Raw genomic sequence first — 23453 nt, forward strand, 5'->3', positions numbered from 1 at the left:
GGGGTGTGGGAAGGAGAGAGGCACTTAATATGAGTGGATACAGCATGCATGTGGATCCAACACTCTGAATTTTATGGCGGCCATTATGGCGCATAACAGGTAGTATTTCGTGTTAGAACCCGTCTAACAGAGATCGCCTTGACGTACGACAGACAGGCTCAGATGGTTTTGTACAAAATGCATTGGCCAAGCATCTCACTTTATAAATAAGCGTAGCATTAGCACTATAATTTTTGGCATTATTGTACTTTATCTGATTTGCAGGGTGCTGCTGCATTGTCTTTTTTTTTTGCTCTAGATTGCAGGCATCCACCTAGTTCAGCTCTGACAGGAGTGACCCATCCTGTAACTGATCTCTGGATTGAACGATATCACTCCTCTCGGACACACTTTACAGTCTCCGATTTGTCCCACAGCAGCCAGGCTCTCTTCTCACATCAGCAAGGACACCGCACTCCAGATCTCTAAGCCCGGGAACTTGCACTCCTCCTACATCCTCTGGAACCAACAACTTAATTTCACTCTTACTCAGTGACACAGCGGCCTCTTGTGGCTGGAGGAAGGGATCACAGCCTGTGTGAAACCTAATCACTAGCAATGTAACTTGGTGTTTCTAGGGGCTGACCCTTACAGGTGGAACACAGGGCAGGCCGGTTACATGGAAACGCGGATGCCCTGTCCCGGGTACACTGTCTAGCGTGTGTTCACCTCCTCAAGGTTGAACAAAGGGGAAGGGCGGGTATGTGACACAGTGAGAGGTTTGGTCTGGGACAATGGGTATTTTCCTCCTAGCATGTGCTGTTGGGCTGATTTCCAGCCAGGTGAGGTCAAATACCGGACCGGATTTTAAGTGCCGGTCCAGGTTTTGGCAGCACCTGGCTGTCGTTAAATAGGCAGCTGGGCTCAGAAGCGAGGTCTCTGTGTTGAGATCTGGGAGCCTTGTGTCTGGATAAAGGCTTGCTACCTGTTTGGTGTGAAAATAGGTTGGTGCTGCTATGCTCAGGGACTCTTAGGGGCAGAGTTACCGCATGGTGTGAATTTCCACCAAAACGGCAAGGTGACTTTTTGCTTGTATATGACTGCTTGTTTTGTCACTTGCCTAAAGTGTGAGTGAAGCACTGAACTATTTGAGCCAAAGAACTTGTTGTTGCCTCTATACTGCGTCCGCTAATCCTGTCTATCAGAGCAAAACCCCACAATATGTATAGCACTTTGTGGAACGATTGGCATATTTGCCCTTTTGTGTGCTTTCTTATGCTAAAATGTATTTAAAATTCACTGTTGTACGTAAGGAGAATTATTTTTAGCTGTGCTCATTGACAGCGCTGTAAACTGAGCGAGATCTCAGTTACGCTGCCTGGCTCTTTCTCTCCTGGACATCTTGTGTGCCTGCAGCGGCTGTACCTTTATCTAATGCACACTGTGCAAGTGGTAACAGGATGTTGTTAGCTGCTGAACAATTGAACCACGTGATTGTCTGCTCCCAGACTCTCAACAGTTGGGAGGATCTATTTTCTAATTTTAGGCGTGGATTTCCACCTTGTAGCAAGTTCTAAATGCACAAGCAGAAGGTAAAATGTGTCAGCTAATTTGGCTTTAACGCTGGCTTGTAATGAACGTGCAACCAATACAGGGAAGGCTAAAAAAAATTAGGTAAGTGGTTCTTTCTTTTTTCTAACTTCTGAGGTGAGCAGATTATGTAAATGTGCAGTTGACGGAAATGAATGGATTGTTGGCAGACTGGCTCATAGTGTTATTGAAAAGAGTAAGGAAGTACATATGGTGAAGACTAAGAAAATCAAATACATTTCACTGCCACAGCATGTTAGCATGAGTTGTACAAGACCTGGAAGTGCTTGCAAATAAAGCAACTTTTTATCTGTTCAATGATTTTCTCATTTTCCCCATGTTCACATAGGGACAATTATTACAATGTGAGTACTGTGCTATATGGCGTACTGTCTTTCCCAGCATGTCTGCGATAGTACTGTATAACATATTGCACCCTGTATAAGTTGCCACCATTGAACAATACAGTGTAACTTCTTTGATGTTTCCTGATGCTTGAAAACTTTGTTCTTGAGGGTTATTTCTAGGGATGAGCAAACCTGTGTTTCAAGATCGGCATACAAGGTTCGGGTTATCTAAGAATTCCGTTATGGATTGCAATACCACAAACCATAACATATGGTCTGTGGTACCGGAATCCATAATGGAATTATTAGATAACCTGAACCTTGTACGCTGATCTTGAGAACACAACTTTGTTTATCCTTAGTCATTTCCGAACATTTTTACCGTAAAAATGTCGTACGACTCGCTTTCTTTTACTTTTTGTCGCAGGGGCATTTTTGCACCGTATTTGACACATAGGAGTGTCAAGGGTATGGTGGCGGTGTGCCAGGCCTGGGCCCCAACATATTTACTTATATTTTAAAAAATATTGGCAAAAAACTACTCCAGCCAGGGGCTGGTTTAGTTTTTCTGCTAGGCGCATGGACTGCCGGAAGGTACGTCTAACTTATGAGAAGGTGCATCTTCTGGCAGCAAAGCCAGAGAAAACGGGGAGTAAAAGACTGACGTATAAAGCCGGGCTCTGGCCAGTAGTGATATGGTTCATATATGCAAAGGTGGTGTCCAAACAGACCAGGAAAAAACATACCTTTTGTTATCAGGAGTAGTTGTATATGAACTTTTATCCTGCTTGGCGGTTCTCCTGAAAGTACTGGAGCAATGCTTCATTGTGAAATGCTCTCCATTTGGAACTGCATCAAAACCCCTTTCCCTTTGCTTTGAGTGACAGCAGTAGCATCCAGTCAGGAGACTTCTTAATCTGTCACTCTGTGTAGAGATGAAGGTGATGGCACGGGGGGCTGATCAGTTTTTATAAAGAAAAACTCTCTTAATAATTTATTACAGTACTCGGTTAATCGATAGAATACTTGATTGCAAAAATAGTCGATAGCTGCTAGGGATAAGCGAATCTACTTCGGATGAAACATCCAAAGTCAATTCACATAAAACTTTATTTTAATACTGTACGGAGCGAGTGCCCTGAGTCGAAGTTATTACTTCACGAAGTCTCGTGAGACTTCGCATAATAACTTCAGAAATTGATTTATACTGTAAAAAAACATTTCCCGACTTGGAACCGAACCAGAGGGAAATGTTATTTTTTTTTTACAGTATAAACGAATTTATGAAGTTATTGCTTATTCGGCTTATCGGAGCCAATACATTCTAATACTGTACAGAGCTCCTGCTCCGTACAGTATTAGCATGAAGTTTTATGCGAATCGACTGTTTTTGCTCATCCCTACTTATGACCCACTCTTTTTTTTTTTTTTTTTTTTTTTACAATCACTGATGTAAATCACTGATCAAATACTGACTGTGTGAATGCAGCTTAAAGGGTTGTGCAGGGCTGTTATATTGATTACCTATTCTATCAAATCGGAGGGTGTACAATACCTGTCACCCCTACCAATCAGCTGTTTGAAGAGGAGCTGGTGCTTTATGTGAACACGGCTTCCTCTTTTATACACTACGCGTCATCTCCCTTGCAGCAGTGTATTTACAAATAATTGTGCCATTCAAGTGAATGAAGCAAGTACTTGTAATTATAATCACTTCCAAGATGACAGGCAGAGTTACATAACACCGTTGTGTGCATAAGCCTTTCCGGGCCAATAATAACATGTATTCCCAAGAAGTGATCGACCCCATTTTGGAAACTCAAGTATATTGATGCCACAAGTATTTTGCCGAAATAAATGCACAGAGGAAAATTGCAACTTTTCCACATATATGGCATTTCAGGGCCAATACGGTCTGTTGTGTCCAGCTGTTGTCATCTGAGACTCGCACTACTTTTGTTAGGATTAGGCCTCATGCACACGACTGTGCTGGTTTTTGCGGTCCGCAAAAAACGGAAGCCGTCCGTGTGCCTTTCGCAATTTGTGGAACCGGCGGCCGTCAATATAATGCCTAATCTTGTCCGCAAAGTGCGGACAAGAATAGGACATGGTATATTTTTTTAGCGGGGCCGGAGCAACGGATGCAGACAGCACACTGAGTGCTGTCCGCATCTTTTGCAGCCCCATTGAAGTGAATGGGTCCGCATCAGAGCCGCCAAAACGGCGGCTCGGATGCGGACCAAAACAACGGTCATGTGCATGAGAGCTTATAGGCAGATTCTACTTGGGGCAGAAATGCAATAAATGTGAATGTAAGTTGCTGTATGGGCACTCGGCAGGGTTCAGAAGAGAAGGATCACTGTTTTTTAGAGTTCTGATTTTTCTGGAATAGTTTTCAGCCCCTATGTCACTTTGCAGTGCCCCTGAGGTACCTGTACAGTGGAAACCCTCAAAACGTGATCTCATTTTGGAAACTACATTCCTGAAGCTCTTTACCATTAGTATTTTGCAGAAATTAATGAGTAGTCGGCTTTGCAAAATGAAAATTTGCATTTTTTTTCCACTGATACGGCATTTCAGTACCCTGTATGTTGTGTCCATCTTGTGCAATTACACCATGCCACTTAGTTGGGTTCTGCTGGGTATGGAAATGGCACCAATGTGGACATCTTTGGTATGCTGCAGGGTTCAGAAGAGAAGGACAGCCTTTTGGCTTTTGCAGTGCAGATTTTGATGGGTTGATCAATGCTTTTGCACAGTCTCTAGGGTACCACTAGTTTTGGAGTACATACTGCTTTTTGGAAAGCAGGATAAAGAAAAGACAGTTTCGCCATTGCATTTTGGGTTTTGTTATTGTGACATATGACATGTTAATATTACTCTTCTGGTCAGTATGATTAAAGATATCCCAATTTTTTTTCTTGTTTTTTTTTGTTCCTCAAATTTTGTCGCCATTTTCTGAGAGCCATATTTTATTTTTCTGGCAATGGTTTTGCTGTTTAAGGTGACGTTTTCACAACTAGTAACCGGCCTGATGGGGAGAAAGTACATTTTTTTTGTTGATCTCACGTTTTATGGTCTGAACAATTTTACAATACATGCTTGCACTGACAGTTCGCCTATGAGACCCAGCCTGGGGCTGGGCCTCAGAGGTTTCGATAGCTAGCAGGCCCTTGTAGAGCTTCAGGCTGTCATTGACCACCCCATCTAAGGCCAACGAGCAGTGCGGATTAGGTCCGGATGTGTTGCGAATGCATTCAGTGAAAAATGCGCAATGCAATGTGATTTAATGAATTTTGCTTGTGCGTGATAAAAAACTGAAGGCATACAAACAACATCTCTTAGCAACCATCCATGAAAAACTCATTGCATCCGCACTTGCTTGTGGATGCAATGCGATTTTTCACGCAGCCCCGTTCACTTCTATGGGGCCAGCATTGCGTGAAAATCGCAGAATATAGAACATGCTGCGATTTTTCACAAAACGCACAAGTGATGCATGAAAACCAAGGCACATGTACACAGCCCCATTGAAATGAATGGGTCCGGATTCCGTGTGGGCGCAATAATATAATATCATTTATAAATGCTGTGTTGTTTTCACATCGTCATATACAGTGGGGAAAATAAGTATTGGATACACTGGTGATTTAGCAAGTCTTCCCACCTACAAAGAATGGAGAGGTCTGTCGGTCTGTAATTTTTATCATAGGTACACTTCTGTGAGTGACAGAATAAAATAAAAAAATCCAGAAAATCATTGTTTGATTTTTTTTAAATTTATTTATAATTTCTGTTTATTGCATAAAATAAGAATTTGATACAGTAGAAAAACAGAACTTAAAGGGGTTGTCTGGGTTCAGCGCACTAAATTGCGCAGGGCAAAGACATTTTCCAGAGTTCCGGTGATGTACCAGGCTCTCCGTGGGGCTGCCAGGAAGCCTGGTGACATCACCGCCACTGATGGGCGGGCTTTAGCGCTGCCCTAGCCAGTAAAACAGCTAGGGCCGTTCTAAAGCACGTCCATCAGAGCTGGTGACATTACCGAACACGCTGCCGGGCGGAAGCTTCCGCCCAGCAGTGTGTTAGGCTACATGCACACGACCGTATGTGTTTTGCGGTCCGAAAATTGTGGATCCGCAAAAAAAAACGGATGATGTTACGTATGGCATCCGTTTTTTTGGCGGATCCATTGTAATAATGGCTATGCTTGTCCGCAAACTAGAAAAAAATAGGACATGCACGATTTTTTTAGCAGAGCAACGGAACGGACATACTGATGTGGACAGCACACTGTGTGCTGTCCTTGTTTTTTGCGGACTCATTGAAATGAATGGGTCCGCATCCTATCCGCAAAAAAAAACGGATCGGACACTGAAACAAAATACGGTCGTGTGCATGTAGCCTTATTGTAAACAAAAGAGCCCTTGCCCTGCGCGATCTAGCATGAGATGCTAACATGAGGGGGGCTGCCTGTATGTCCGGGTTCAGCTCTGAACCTGGACAACCCCTTTAATATTTGGTACAGAAACCTTTGTTTGCAATTAGACATTTCCTATAGTTCTTGACCAGTTTGCACACACTGCAGCAGAGATTTTGGGCCACTCCTCCATACAGATCTCTCCAGATCTGTATAACAATTACTAAAGGCCCCTTTAGACTGCCCTTTTCAGGCAGATTATCACACTTTAGCGAAAAGGTGCCGCCAATTACCCGATAAACCAGCAAAACACATGTTCATCAGGTTATGGGGTTATCGATGCGGACACCTAAATCATCGTTTGCTGGCAGCAGATTGTGCTTTCTAAACAGCACTCTACTGCTGGCAAGCAATGACTCTGTATGGGGACGATTGGGGACAGTCGTCTGCTTAATGTTTGCTCGTGGTTTTTGTCCCACGTTTAACATATATTTCTGGGGAAAAAAACGGATGCAAAAGAATAGAACACTACTCTTTTCCATGCTGCCGTGTCCTGCAAAAAAAACATATACATTAACTGATAACTTTTTTTTTTTTTTTTTTTTAACAATGAACCCTGTGGTGACGGATACAACTGTATAGCACTTGTCTGAGGCATCCGTTTGATATATACATCCTGTCTAAAACGTAGGACCAAAAAATGTGATGTGAACACAGGCTGTTATCTGGAAAACTTGCCATATATCATCATTGCTTCTAATTTTGTTAGCCAGTAAACAATATTATACCTGCAAGAGTCTTATTTTGTTTCCCTTGGGCCTCATTTAAACGGCCGTGTTCCGCGGCTGAGAGCGGACCGTGGAAACCCGGCCGGGATTCCTCCTGACAGCATAAGCGCACGGCGTCATTGGTTGCTATTACGCCGTTCGCAACCAATGACTGGCTGTCATGGTACCATCCTTTTTTTCTTCAGGTGTAAATTTGAATATTGGTCATATTTGCATTTTGTCTTGGTCACCTATTCCTAACTGGGTTCTGTGTGACAAGCTCCTAGGGAAAGGGAGAATGTTGCTGTTTCTCTGAAACAGAATAATGCATAGGTTGTGCAATAAAACTGTCTAATAAATATTCTGTTAATGAGCATCTGGCATTTACTATCTAATGATTATATCAGTTTATGAGGTATTTTCCCAGACAGAGCTAGACCATAAAGGCAAATGTTAAGATTAGGATCTTATGAGAACACTAAACCAAGTAATTGACAATAAAAGTGAACAGGAGATAAACTTTCTAAACGTCCTCCTAACCCCTCAGCAATTGAACAGTTAATTCTTGAACTTGGGGATCTGAGCAGCCAGAACTTAGCCAAGAGTGGCAGTACCTAATGTTCGCTGTTACCTGGGGAGGGGACTTCTGCAGTCAGTTACCTTACATCTGGACACATGATAGACTGGAGGAAGGGGGGCTGCTTCACTGGAACATGTATAGAATTATATATTTTGCTTAAGGCCTCATGCACACGACCGTTGTGCCGTTTTTTTTCGTGAAAACTCAGATCCGACAGTATATTCTAACACAGAGGCGTTCCAATAGTGATGGGGACGCTTCAGGTTAGAATATACTAAAAGAACTGTGTACATGACTGCCCCTGCTGCCTGGCAGACCCCCCCCCCCCCCTGTAGTTAACACATTGGTGGCCAGTGCGGCCGCCCCCCCCCCCCCTATAGTTAACTCATTGGTAGCCAGTGGGCCCCCCCCTCCCTCCCCTGTAGTTAACTCATTGGTAGCCAGTGGGCCCCCCTCCCTCCCCTGTAGTTAACTCATTGGTAGCCAGTCGGCCCCCCCTCCCTCCCCTGTAGTTAACTCGTTGGTGGCCAGTGGGCCCTCTCCCCTCCCCCCCCCTCCTAATTAAAATCTCCCCCCCCCTATCATTGGTGGCAGTGGAGAGTACCCAGTTTAATTGCTGGGGCTCCGATCGGTAACCATGGCAACCGGGACGCTACTGCAGTCCCGGTTGCCATGGTTACTTAGCAATTTGTAGAAGCATCATACTTACCTGCGAGCTGCGATGTCTGTGTCCGGCCGGGAGCTCCTCCTACTGGTAAGTGACAGATCATTAGGCAATGCACCGCACAGACCTGTCACTTACCAGTAGGAGGAGCTCCTGGCCCGACACAGACATCGCAGGTAAGTATGATGCTTCTACAAATTGCTAAGTAACCATGGCAACCGGGACTGCAGTAGCGTCCCGGTTGCCATGGTTACCGATCGGAGCCCCAGCAATAAAACTGGGACTCCGACTGGTACTCTCCACTGCCACCAATGATAGGGGGGGAGATTTTAATTAGGAGGGGGAGGGAGGGGAGAGGGCCCACTGGCTACCAATGAGTTAACTACAGGGGAGGGAGGGGGGGCTTCCACTGGCTACCAATGAGTTAAGAGGGGGGGCCGGCCGCACTGGCCACCAATGAGTTAACTACAGGGGGGGGGGGGGGGGCGGCCGCACGGGCCACCAATGAGTTAAAAACCGGGGGGTGGGGGTGGGGGTGGGGGGGGTCTGGCAGCACCTGCCAGGCAGCAGGGGGCAGTGTCATGTACACAGTTTTTTAGTATATTCTAACCTGAAGCGTCCCCATCACCATGGGAATGCCTCTGTGTTAGAATATACTGTCGGATCTGAGTTTCACGATCTAGCTCATATCCGACAGTATATTCTAACATAGAGGCGTTCCCATGGTGATGGGGACGCTTCAAGTTAAAATATACCATCGGATTGGAGAAAACTCCGATCCGATGGTTTAAAAGGGACTCCTGACTTTACATTAAAAGTCAATGGGGGACGGATCCGTTTGCAATTGCACCATATTGCGTCAACGTCAAACGGATCCGTCCCCATTGACTTGCATTGTAATTCAGGACGGATCCGTTTGGCTCCGCAAGGCCAGGCGACACAAAAACGACTTTTTTTTTCATGTCCGTGGATCCTCCAAAAATCAAGGAAGACCCACGGACGAAAAAACGGTCACGGATCACGGACCTACGGACCCCGTTTTTGCGGACCGTGAAAAAATACTGTCGTGTGCATGAGGCCTAAAACTCACATTAACCTCTTCCTGCCAAATGTGTAAATCGTGATTGTAACAATATATAGCACAGTGCGATGAACAGTTACATCAAGTGGATGGCATGGGCTCAGGAACTGAGACATATAGCTGACACTTTACTGCAACTGCCAGGTTCGAAGCTACTGTTGCTCAGATCCCAGTTTAACCCTTTATATGCATTGGTCGAAAGCAACTGCGGCATCTGAGTGGTTGACAGAGGGATAGAGTTCCCTCTCTCTAGACATAGTCACCGCCGTAACATGGTTGTGTTGTGCTAATGGTTGCTATGAAGATCAGTGGCCGAACAATCTCATCTGGGTCTGCCAACTACCAAAACCAGTTCCACCCTGCCAGTGGCAAAAACTAACGTGTAGTAAACTTGTAGTATTATACCAGCAATCAGGATATTGCATACAAAAAAGTCAAGGTAACAACAACAACAAAAAAACCACATGCTTTCCATATCATCACCACGACGGCCATACAAGGAGATTGACCCCTGACCTCTGTAGGGGCAGGAAGCAGAGAAAGGTTTAAATGCTCCCCTCCCACCACCAAACACCAGTGTTTCCTGTCCCTACAGAGGACAGGGGCGGAGAAAGGTCTCCGCAGGCAGCCGCCGTGGAGATGAAGGTCCAGAAGTGGGAGTCGCGTACCTGCTTTAGCGGGCCCCCCTCCTGTCAGCCCGCGGTCCCGTACCAACGCCGGACAGGGAGGGGAAGGGAGAGACTCGCCTCCGGTTTCATCTGGGGCCTGCTCCCGGTGCACGGAATGCCCGCTGGTTCATTGAAACCAGGCCGGCTTGTGCGCCCAGCGCCGGACGGCGCTATATAAATTCGTCACTTCTGGGTAGCCGGACGTTTCCGGAAGTGACGTGGACGGAGGGGGCCGGTCTCAGGAGGCGGGAGGATTCAAATTGATTCTCCTACCGCAGCGTCCTGCGGTGAGTACATTCCTTATTCTGGGCTGTATTTCAGGATGTCTGCATCGGACCATACCGAGGTCTCTACTCTACCGTCTGTAAGTTCCCCATAGGGGAGAGTTTTTTTCTTCCTCTCTCACCAGGGCGTATTATTAATGAGGGTTCTCTTGGCTTTTCCAGACTGCAAAAGATCCTCTGAGAAAACCCAAGAAGTCATTAAAGTGTGTTTCTTGCCTCAAACGACTTCCTGATGACTATCCTAAGAAACTATGCAGGGATTGCATTGCTAAAGTTGTCCGGGAGGAACAACCGTCCCTCATGGACGAGATTAAGTCCATGATGCAGGAAGAGATTAAGTCTTCTTTTGCGACTTTTTCTTCTCTTCAAAGAGAGAAACCTGTGGAGCGGCCCTGTCCTGTGGTCTCAGAGCCCCCCGCTAAACGCCACAAATCGGACGATGATGTCTCATCCGACTCTGAGGTTTATGGGGGTTCAGCTTCCTCCTCTAAACATATGGAGGATGAAGACAAGTTCTCTGAGCGGGATTTTTCTGAAAACAGAAGGAAATTTTATTTCTCCTCTGAGGATATGCCCGAGCTCTTAACCACTTCAGCCCCGCTAGGTGAAACCCCCTTCATGACCAGAGCACTTTTTACACTTCGGCACTACACTCCTTTCACCGTTTATTGCTCGGTCATGCAACTTACCATACAAATGAATTTTACCTCCTTTTCTTCTCACTAATAGAGCTTTCATTTGGTGGTATTTCATTGCTGCTGGCATTTTTACTTTTTTTGTTATTAATCAAAATGTAACGATTTTTTTGCAAAAAAATGACATTTTTCACTTTCAGCTGTAAAATTTTGCAAAAAAAACGACATCCATATATAAATTTTTCGCCAAATTTATTGTTCTACATGTCTTTGATAAAAAAAAAATGTTTGGGCAAAAAAAAAAAATGGTTTGGGTAAAAGTTATAGCATTTACAAACTATGGTACAAAAATGTGAATTTCCGCTTTTTGAAACAGCTCTGACTTTCTGAGCACCTGTCATGATTCCTGAGGTTCTACAATGCCCAAACAGTAGAAAACCCCCACAAATGACCCCATTTCGGAAAGTAGACACCCTAAGGTATTCGCTGATGGGCATAGTGAGTTCATAGAACTTTTTATTTTTTGTCACAAGTTAGCGGAAAATGATGATGATTTTACTTTTTTTATTTTTCCTTACAAAGTCTCATATTCCACTAACTTGCGACAAAAAATAAAAAATTCTAGGAACTCGCCATGCCCCTCACGGAATACCTTGGGGTGTCTTCTTTCCAAAATGGGGTCACTTGTGGCGTAGTTATACTGCCCTGGCAATTTAGGGGCCCATATGTGTGAGAAGTACTTTGCAATCAAAATCTGTAAAAAATGACCGGTGAAATCCGAAAGGTGCACTTTGGAATATGTGCCCCTTTGCCCACCTTGGCATCAAAAAAGTGTCACACATCTGGTATCGCCGTACTCAGGAGAAGTTGGGGAATGTGTTTTGGGGTGTCATTTTACATATACCCATGCTGGGTGAGAGAAATATCTTGGCAAAAGACAACTATTCCCATTTTTTTATACAAAGTTGGCATTTGACCAAGATATTTTTCTCACCCAGCATGGGTATATGTAAAATGACACCCCGAAACAAATTCCCCAACTTCTCCTGAGTACGGCGATACCAGATGTGTGGCACTTTTTTGCAGCCTAGATGCGCAAAGGGGCCCAAATTCCTTTTAGGAGGGCATTTTTAGACATTTGGATCCCAGACTTCTTCTCATGCTTTAGGGCCCCTAAAAAGCCAGGGCAGTATAAATACCCCACATGTGACCCCACTTTGGAAAGAAGACACCCCAAGGTATCTAATGAGGGGCCTGGCAAGTTCATAGAAATTTTTTTTTTTTGCATAAGTTAGCGGAAATTTATTTATTTATTTTTTTTTTTTTCTCACAAAGTCTCACTTTCCGCTAACTTAGGACAAAAATTTAAATCTTTCATGGACTCAATATGCCCCTCAGCAAATACCTTGGGGTGTCTTCTTTCCAAAATGGGGTCAGTTGTGGGGTGTTTGTACTGCCCTGGCATTTGAGGGTCTCCGCAATCATTACATGTATGGCCAGCATTAGGAGTTTCTGCTATTCTCCTTATATTGAGCATACAGGTAATGAGACTTTTTTTTCCGTTCAGCCTCTGGGCTGAAAGAAAAAAATGAACGGCACAGATTTCTTCATTCGCATCGATCAATGTGGATGAAAAAATCTCTGCCAAAAAAAAAAAATGGAGGGGAAAGGCGTCTGCCAGGACTTAGGAGCTCCGCCCTACATCCATACCCACTTAGCTCGTATGCCCTGGCAAACCAGATTTCTCCATTCACATCAATCGATGTGGATGAATAAATCATTGCCGGGATTTTTATTTTTTTATATTTTTTATATATATATATATATATGTATATACAAAGTATTTGCCAAAGCATAGGAACGCCGCCTCCTCCTCAGCTCGTATGCCTTGGCAAACGTATCTGTCACTGCAGAGGAGAAAATCCCGTCTTGCAGCGCTGCATCCACCGACTTGCGTGTAATCTGACAGCAGCGCAATGCTTCTGTCAGAATGCACATCAGTGCTGCAGCTGGTCGATCGGTTGGTCCACCTGGAAGGTAAAAAAATAAAAAATAAAAATAAAAATGAAAAAACCAGGCCGCAACGCAATAATTTTATTAACTTTGCAACAGAACATATAAACTTTAACTTTTTTAACTGAACATTAACGTGTTTGCTTACTGGGGTGTTTTTTTTGTTTTTTTTGTTTTTGTGTTTTTTTTTACCTTTATAGAACAAACCTCTCCTTCCCCATGGGTCAATGTGCAAAGCGCAAATCGCCCAAAGATGTGGCGAAGTGCGTTATGCACTTTGTCCCATGTGAAAGGAGACGTTTGCAGCAGCAGTGAGTGAATGGGCCCTAATAGCCCTGTGTGCCTGTCCTGGTGAGATGATCCCTATGCTAATAGTGTACCTGTGAGTGGTACTTCTGGAAACACTCTCCAAAGCATAGGGCAGGGTGGTCCGGACAGAAATAGCGGGTGTCACGCCTTATTCCACTCCTGCTACAGACACGACATCTTTTTCGGGGTGACTGTTGGGTTGAGGTACCAGGAACGACATTGGGGAAATGTCGCTCGTGTAGACGGCTAACTACACTGGTGGTTGGGGCCACGGAACCTCCTGGATACAGGAGGTTCTCGATGATCTCTTCCTGAAATTTGAGGAAGGATCCAGTTCTCCCAGCCTTACTGTAGAGAACAAAACTATTGTACAGAGCCAATTGAATTAAATATACAGACACCTTCTTATACCAGCGTCTGGTGCGTCGGGAAACTAAATACGGAGACAACATCTGGTCATTGAAGTCCACCCCTCCCATGTGGAGGTTATAGTCGTGGACTGAGAGGGGCTTTTCAATGACACGGGTTGCTCGCTCAATTTGTATTGTCGTGTCTGCGTGAATGGAGGAGAGCATGTAAACGTCACGCTTGTCTCTCCATTTCACCGCGAGCAGTTCTTCGTTACACAGTGCGGCCCTCTGCCCCCTTGCAAGACGGGTGGTAACGAGCCGTTGGGGGAAGCCCGCGCGACTAGTTCGCGCGGTACCACAGGCGCCAATCCGTTCTAGAAACAAATGCCTAAAGAGGGCCACACTTGTGTAAAAATTGTCCACATAAAGATGGTACCCCTTGCCGAATAAGGGTGACACCAAGTCCCAAACTGTCTTCCCACTGCTCCCCAGGTAGTCAGGGCAACCGACCGGCTCCAGGGTCTGATCTTTTCCCTCATAGACACGAAATTTGTGGGTATAGCCTGTGGCCCTTTCACAGAGCTTATACAATTTGACCCCATACCGGGCGCGCTTGCTTGGGATGTATTGTTTGAAGCCAAGGCGCCCGGTAAAATGTATCAGGGACTCGTCTATGCAGATGTTTTGCTCTGGGGTATAAATATCTGCAAATTTCTGGTTGAAATGGTCTATGAGGGGCCGAATTTTGTGGAGCCGGTCAAAAGCAGGGTGGCCCCTGGGACGGGAGGCGGTGTTGTCACTAAAGTGCAGGAACCGCAGGATGGCCTCAAAACGTGCCCTGGACATGGCAGCAGAGAACATGGGCATGTGATGAATCGGGTTCGTGGACCAATATGACTGCAATTCATGCTTTTTTGTCAGGCCCATGTTGAGGAGGAGGCCCAGAAAAGTTTTAAGTTCGGAAACTTGGACTGGTTTCCACCGGAAAGGCTGGGCATAAAAGCTTCCCGGGTTAGCGGTGATAAATTGTGTGGCATACCTGTTTGTTTCGGCCACAACTATGTCTAAAAGCTCCGCAGTCAAGAACAGCTCAAAAAATCCCAGGGCCGAACCGATCTGAGCTGTCTCAACCCGAACTCCAGACTGGGCAGTGAAAGGGAAAACTACAGGTGCGGCTGAAGTTGGGGACTGCCAATCAGGGTTTGCCAGCACCTCTGGGATTCTAGGGGCTCTACGGGCACGTCTTTGCGGTGGCTGCGACGGGGTCACTACTGCACGTGCCACCGTACCAGCTTCAACTGCCCTTCTGGTGCTCGCTACTTCACCAGGTTGTACGGCAGTGCTGGTACTAGGTCCAGGGAGGGCTGGGCTGCTGGTGTATGCCTCACCACGTAATCCGACAGCACCAGCCCCACTCTGCTGCTCTTGAAGCGGATCCTGCGCAACCTGCGGTCTAGCGACACGGGGCCGGGTACGCCTGGTGCTATCAGGGACCTCAGCCTCCTCGTCCGAACTTTGGGTCAGAGAGCCACTGCTTTCTACAGGTTCGTATTCTGACCCGCTGGATTCATCAGATGAGGGTTCCCACTCCTCATCCGACTGGGTCAGAAGCCTGTAGGCCTCTTCAGAAGAATACCCCCTGTTAGACATGTGGGCAACTAAATTTAGGGGTATTCCCTGAGACTACCCAAGAAAAAAAAAGCAAGCCTGTCTTACAAAGGGGAGGCTAGCGAAGTACCGGAGGCCGCTGCGGTTGATAAAAAATATCAAAACTGATTTTTTTTATCGCCGCAGTGCGTGTAAAGTGAATGTGCAGTGATCAAAAAAAAATTTTTTTTTTGTCACTGCGGTGGGGCGGGTGTGGGCGAACGCACGTGTGGGCGACCGATCAGGCCTGATCGGGCAAACACTGCGTTTTGGGTGTAGGGGGCGAACTAAAGTGACACTAGTACTATTATAGATCTGACCGTGATCAGTTTTGATCACTTCCAGATACTATAAAAGTACAAATGCTGATTAGCGATACGCTAATCAGCGAATAACGGACTGCGGTGCGGTGGGCTGGGCGCTAACTGATCGCTAACTACCTAACCAAGGGACCTAAACTATACCTAAAACCTAACGGTCAATAACAGTGAAAAAAAAAAGTGACAGTTTGCACTGATCACTTTTTTCTTTTCACTTGTGATTGACAGGGGTGATCAAAGGGTTAATTGGGGTTCAGGGGGGTGATCAGGGGCTAAAGTGTAGTGTTTGGTGTACTCACTGTGAAGCCTGCTCCTCTGCTGGATCCAACCGACGAAAAGAACCAGCAGAGGAGCAGGCAGCCATATATCAGATCATATTTACTAATATGATCTGATATCTGGCACTTTGATTGGATTTTTTAAAAATCAGCAACCTGCCAGCCACGATCATTGGCTGGCAGGTTGCTGACGAAATACTGCTGTGCGAAATGCCGGCGCGAACTGCGCATGCGCGCGCGCATATTGCGTATATGCGTGACTGTGCGCAGCGCTGCCACCTCCGGACCGCACATCTGCGTTAGGCGGTCCGGAGGTGGTTAAAAGCCGTCAGAGCTACTATGGGGGTAGAGGAGGTGCCCTCTACGCCATCGGTACAGGATGAAATGTTTGGGGGGCCTCAGGGTGAAGAAATCCAGAGTCTTCCCCATTAACAAAAACATCAAAGGGATGATTTTGGATGAATGGGCAGATCCGGAGAAGCGGCTAGGTGTCGCCAGATCTTTCCAAAACCGGCTTCTCTTTGATCAGGAAGAAGCTAAAACATTTAATACCATCCCTAAGATTGACGCCCAGGTAGCTAGGGTCAATAAGAAAACTAGCCTACCATTTGAGGATGCTTCTCAGCTCAGAGACCCACTGGATAGAAAGGCCGACGGCCTGCTGAGAAGATCCTGGGAAGCGGCTATGTTCACGCTTAAATCGAACATAGCAGCCACATCAGTCACTAGATCTATGTTCATCTGGCTCTCTGAGTTAGAGAATAGAGCCTCCAGCGATCCCTCAACAAATGAGATTGTGAGCGCCATTCCCCTGTTAAAATCCGCTACAGCTTTTTTGGCAGACGCCTCCGCGGAGTCGGTACGGTTTTCAGCAAAGGATGTGGGTCTGTCCAATGCAGCCTTGTGGGTGAAGTGCTGGTCGGGGGACAAAGTATCAAAGTCCAGATTATGTGGTATCCCTTTTTCTGGAGATTATATCTTCGGACCTGAACTAGAGAAAATCCTAGAAAGGGCCTCCGATTAAAAAGAAGGGTTTTCCAGAGGAAAAGGTCTATAAAAGGAAATATCCCTTTCGTGCCCCTTCCAACCAAGGTAGTCAATACACTGGTAAAGGCAAGTCAGGCCGTTTCAGTTACCCCAAGGGGGGGAGAGGTAGGGCTCCCGCTTCTGTTCCCCAAAAAGGAAATGGAAACCAATGACATCGGGGTGGGGGGGAGAGTGAGGATGTTTTTTCCCCGCTGGGAGGAAATATCCTCAAATTCCTGGGCTCTGAGGATTGTAAGGTCGGGTTACAGAATACAGTTCTCGGATCCTCCCCCAAAAAGGTTTCTAGTCACCAAGGTGGCAATCCCAGACTCAAATCATCCCATTTACGTGGGCATCCGAGAATTACTCGCAAAAGGAGTATTGACGGAAGTACCTCAATCCGAAAGGGGAGGGTGTTTCTATTCAAACCTCTTCCTAGTGAAGAAGAAGGAGGGTTCCTACCGCACCATAATAAACTTAAAGCGCCTGAACAGATACATCACCTATCAGAAATTCAGGATGGAGACCCTAAGATCTATAGTCCCTTTGCTCCAGAGCAACTCAGTAATGTGCTCGGTCGATCTTACCGACGCCTACTATCATGTACCAATACATCCCAGCTCTCAGCGGTTCTTAAGGTTCGCGGTCAGAGACCATCAGGGCAAGATTCTTCATTACCAATTCACCTCTCTCCCCTTCGGCATATCTTCAGCCCCTCGAGTTTTTACAAAGCTAATGAGCGAGGTAGTGGCTTATCTAAGAAGGAAAGGTCTGATGTTTTTTCCGTACTTAGACGACTTCCTAATTTCGAACAGCTCCGCTCATCTCCTGCTGAGAGATCTAAGTTTCTTCCGTCAAACCCTAGAGGGTCTGGGTTGGTTGATCAACATAAAAAAATCTCAGATCCGACAACAAAGATCCAGTTCCTGGGGGTTATTCTGGATTCCCAGAAACAGATAACCTGCTTACCTCAGAGCAAGATACAGGACATCCAGAGGAAGATCTCCATCTTCAACTCAAGGAATCTCTATTCCATCAGAGACTCAATGAGTCTACTGGGGATCCTCACATCCTGCATTCCGTCCGTTCAGTGGTGTCAGATCCACTTTCGAACCCTACAGATGTGGATCCTCATGGTTTGGGACAGAAGAGAATCTTCCTTAGACCAAAAGGTGATCATCCCTCAAAGAGTAAAACCTCCTTTCTTTGGTGGAAGGACAAGCTAAAAATCTCCAAGGGGGTGCAGTGGTCAAGGAATCCCTATGCCCAGATCACCACAGACGCAAGCCAGTACGGTTGGGGAGCAAAGGTCGGAGAAGCTTATTACCAGGGAGTCTGGCCCAGATCTTTCAGCCTTCAGTCATCAAATCTCCGAGAATTGATGGCAGTCTGGAAAACTCTAAAGCAGGCAAAGATTCATCTTCAGGGCCATCACGTAAGAGTCCTGTCCTAAATAAATAAAAGGTATACATATTAGGTATTGCCACGTCCGTAAGAACCCGCTCTATAAAAATAGCACATGATCTAACCTGTCAGGTGAATGTTGTAAATAATAAAAAATAAAGTGGCCTCTACATAACTTTGGTGCATCCACCGCCAATTCTAAATGTAATACATTGTCCTAGCTGTCTTACATTTAGACCATTTTTACAAACATCTCCTAGCAACCATCAGTGAAAAACGCATTGGATCCGCACTTGCTTGCGGATGCATTGCGTTTTTCACGCAGCCCCATTCATTTCTATAGGGCTGCATGAAAAACGCAGAATATAGAACATGCTGCGATTTTTACGCAATGCAGAACTGATGCGTGAAAAAAAATGCTCATGTACACAGACCCATTGAACTTAATGGGTCAGGATTCAATGCGGGTGCTATGCGTTCACGTCACGCATTGCACCCGCGCGGAAAACCCGCTCGTATGAAAGGGGCCTAAAGATTTAACACCTTTCTTAAATGTCAGATTTAGCTCAAAGGCAGATGTACAGATTTTTTCCTTTAGAAATTGCTGGTAAAATTCAGAACTCATTGTTCCATCAGTGGTGGCAAGCGGTCCTGACTTAGATGCAGCAAAACAGCCCAAACCATGATATTGCCACCAATGGGATGAGGATTTTATGCTGGAATGCAGTGTTTTCTTTTCACCAAACATAACACTTCTCACTTAACCTCTTCAGGATACAGGCATTTCACCTTCCTGACAAAGCCTATTTTTGTAAATCTGACATGTCACTTTATGTGGTAATAACTTTGGAATGCTTTTACTTTTATCCAAGCAATTGTTTTCTCATGACACAATGTACTTTATGTTAATGTACATTGACTTGAATGGGTCCGCAAATCCGGAGATGTCCTATCTTTTTGCGGAACGGGCGGATCACTGACCCATTAAAGTGAATGGCAGCACGGTCACGGGGCGCACACGTTCATGTGCTGGAGGCCTTAACCCTTTACATGTTTCACAAGGAAAATGGAGGCGAAATTTCAAAATTTAACTTTTTGGGGCAGAGTTACATTTGAATCCATTTTTTCCTATAAGGCAGCAAGGGTTAACAGCAAAACAAACCTAGTATTTATTAACCTGATTCTGCAGATTACAGAAACACTCCAGATATTTTCATAAACTTCTGTATGGGTACACAGCAGGGCTCGGAAGGAAAAGAACAGCACATTGTTTTTAGAGGACAGATTTTGCTAAAATAGTTTTTGGGCATAATGTCACATTTGAAGGCAAACAGTGGAAGAAAAAGCACCTCAAATTTTCCTAAGCATTTTCTCCTGAACACGGTAACACCCAATATGTAGTCGTGAATTGCTGTTTGGGCACACGGCAGGGATCAGAAGAGAAAGGGCGCCATATGGTTTTTGGAGGGCAGATTTTGGTGAAATGGTTTACGCCTGCCATGTTGCTATTGATCAACCTCTGGAGACCAGTACAGCTATTTTCTGACAATACCTTTTATTTTTCTCTCAACTGAGCTTTATCATTAGTTCTATTTTGGGGTACATACAATTTTTTTGATCACTTATTTAGCTTTTTGGGAAGTAGGATAAAGAATAGGATGAAGGCAGTAACTGCTATTGCTTTTTGGGTTTTGTTATTGCGGTGAACACCATGCGGGAAAAAATTACATGTAACCTTTATTTTGCTTCTCAGTACGATTACAGAGATACCAAATATATATATATATATATATATATATATATATATAATCATTTTTTTTTGTGTCTTGCCACTTCTACACAAAGCATTTTAGTTTTTTTTTTTGTCGCTTATTTGAGAACCATATATATATATATTTTTTTTTCTGCCGATCATCTTGTACGAGGGCTTATTTTTTGTTGGTTGAGTTGATGATGTCAGTGGTACTATTTTGGGGTACATAGTACATTTGATTGCTCTCTATTACACTTTTTGTGAGGCAATTTTTATTTTTTTTTTATTTTTTTTTACAGCATTCATCTGACAGGGTAGATCATGTGATATTTTTATAGAACAGTTCATTATGGATGCAGAGATTCCAAATATTTACTTTTTTTTTTTTTGTTCGCAATCTTACACAATGAAAGAAAGCGTTTTTTGAAAAAAAATTCCTGGTTTTGTGTTGCGATTTTATTTTTGTGCCAATCATTTTGTGTAGGGGCTCCTTTTTTGCAGGCTTCACAGCAATTGAAACTTTATCCTTAAAGTTCTTGATGATCCAATAAATGGTTAATTTAGATGCAATCTAATAAGCAGCAATGTACTTGCCTGTAAAGCCTCTTTAATGCAAAGCAATGATGGCTGCACATTTCCTTGAAGGTAACCATGCTTAACAGAAGAAGACAATGATTTCAAGCACCATCACTATCAACCAGTCTGCTCTTCTAATTCGGTCAGCATGACAGAGTAATGTAATCTGTCATGTCCTTATTAACCACTTCAACCCCGCTAGCTGAAACCCCCTTAATGACCAGGCCACTTTTTACACTTCTGCACTACACTACTTTCACCGTTTATTGCTCAGTCATGCAACTTACCACCCAAATGAATTTTACCTCCTTTTCTTCTCACTAATAGAGCTTTTAATAGAGCTTTCATTTAGTGGTATTTCATTGCTGCTGACTTTTTTTTTTTAATTAATCGAAATGTAACGATTTTTTTGCAAAAAAAAGACATCCATATATAAATTTTTCGCAAAATGTATTGCTCTACGTGTCTTTGATAAAAAAAAAAAAAAAAAAAGTTTGGGCAAAAAAAATGGTTTGGGTAAAAGTTATAGCGTTTACAAACTATGGTACAAAAATGTGAATTTCCGCTTTTTGAAGCAGCTCTGACTTTCTGAGCACCTGTCATGTTTCCTGAGGTTCTACAATGCCCAGACAGTAGAAAACCCCCACAAATGACCCCATTTCGGAAAGTAGACACCCTAAGGTATTCGCTGATGGGCATAGTGAGTTCATAGAACTTTTACTTTTTTGTCACAAGTTAGTGGAAAATGATTATATATATATATTTTTTTTTTCTTACAAAGTCTCATATTCCACTAACTTGTGACAAAAAATAAAAACTTCCATGAACTCACTATGCCCATCACAAAATATCTTGGGGTGTTTTCTTTCCAAAATGGGGTCACTTGTGGCGTAGTTAGGCTACTTTCACACTAGCGTTCATAGGTCCGTTCGTGAGCTCCGTTTGAAGGAGCTCACGAGCGGACCCGAACGCCTCCGTCCAGCCCTGATGCAGTCTGAATGGAGCGGATCCGCTCAGACTGCATCAGTCTGGCGGCGTTCAGCCTCCGCTCCGCTCGCCTCCGCACGGACAGGCGGACAGCTGAACGCTGCTTGCAGCGTTCAGCTGTCCGCCTGGCCGTGCGGATCCGTTCAGACTTACAATGTAAGTCAATGGGAACGGATCCGCTTGAAGATGTCACCATATGGCTCAATCTTCAAGCGGATCCGTCCCCCATTGACTTTACATTGAAAGTCTGAACGGATCCGCTCAGGCTACTTTCACACTTAGAATTTTTTCTAAGTTATTAATGCAGACGGATCCGTACTGAACGGAGCCTCCGTCTGCATTAATATGATCGGATCCGTTCAGAACGGATCCGATCGAAAGCTAGTGTGAAAGTAGCCTTATACTGCCCTAGCAATTTAGGGGCCTATATGTGTGAGAAGTAGTTTGCAATCAAAATCTGTAAAAAATGACCGGTGAAATCCGAAAGGTGCACTTTGGAATGTGGGTCCCTTTGCCCACCTAGGCTGCAAAAAAGTGTGACACATCTGGTATCGCCGTACTCAGGAGAAGTTGGGGAATGTGTTTTGGGGTGTCATTTTACATATACCCATGCTGGGTGAGAGAAATATCTTGGCAAAAGACAACTTTTCCCATTTTCTTTTTTTTTTATGCAAAGTTGGCATTTGACCAAGATATTATCTCACCCAGCATGGGTATATGTAAAATGACACCCCAAAACACATTGCCCAACTTCTCCTGAGTATACCAGATGTGTACACTTTTTTTGCAGCCTAGATGCGCAAAGCGGCCCAAATTCCTTTTAGGAGGGCATTTTTAGACATTTGGATCCCAGACTTTTTCTCACGCTTTCGGGCCCCTAAAAAGCCAGGGCAGTATAAATACCCCACATGTGACCCCATTTTGGAAAGAAGACACCCCAAGGTATTCAATGAGGGGCATGGCGAGTTCATCGAATTTTTTTATTTTATTTTTTGGCACAAGTTAGCGGAAATTGATTTCAATTTTTTTTGTATTTTCTCACAAAGTCTCACTTTCCGCTAACTTGGGACAAAAATTTCAATCTTTGGGGTATTTATACTGCCGTGGCGTTTTGGGGGCCCTAAAGCGTGAGAAGAAGTCTGGAATATAAATGTCTAAAAAATTTTACGCATTTGGATTCCGTGAGGGGTATGGTGAGTTCATGTGAGATCTTATTTTTTGACACAAGTTAGTGGAATATGAGACTTGGTAAGAAAAAACAAAACAAAAAAAAAAAAACAATTTCCGCTAACTTGGGCCAAAAAAAATGTCTGAATGGAGCCTTACAGGGGGTGATCAATGACAGGGGGGTGATCAGGGAGTCTATATGGGGTGATCACCCCCCTGTAAGGCTACATTCAGACGTCTGTATGATTTTTACGGATCCACGGATACATGGATCGGATCCGCAAAACGCATACGGACGTCTGAACGGAGCCTGACAGGGGGGTGATTAATGACAGGGGGGTGATCAGGGAATCTATATGGGTGATCACCCGCCTGTCATTGATCACCCCCCTGTAAGGCTCCATTCAGACATCCGTATGTGTTTTGCGGATCCGATCCATGTATCCGTGGATCTGTAAAAATCATATGGACATCTGAATGGAGCCTTACTGGGGGGTGATCAATGACAGGGGGGTGATCAGGGAATCTATATGGGTGATCACCCCCCTGTAAGGCTCCATTCAGACGTCCGTATGTGTTTTGCGGATCCGATCCATGTATCCGTGGAT

General features: G+C 44.7%; 1 protein-coding gene across 1 annotated transcript in view; it reads left to right on the forward strand.

Annotated features, from left to right (window-relative positions):
- The first annotated feature begins 1507 nt into the window (after positions 1-1507).
- RPH3AL (rabphilin 3A like (without C2 domains)) overlaps positions 1508-23453 on the forward strand; it is a 342327-nt gene continuing 320381 nt past the window's right edge. The window contains exon 1 of the mRNA XM_044285948.1: positions 1508-1653. The gene's annotated coding sequence lies outside the window, so the exon portion shown is untranslated. The remainder of the gene's footprint in view (positions 1654-23453) is intronic.

Source organism: Bufo gargarizans, chromosome 3 (genome assembly GCF_014858855.1).
Source record: "Bufo gargarizans isolate SCDJY-AF-19 chromosome 3, ASM1485885v1, whole genome shotgun sequence".
NCBI classification, from domain to species: Eukaryota; Metazoa; Chordata; class Amphibia; order Anura; family Bufonidae; genus Bufo; species Bufo gargarizans.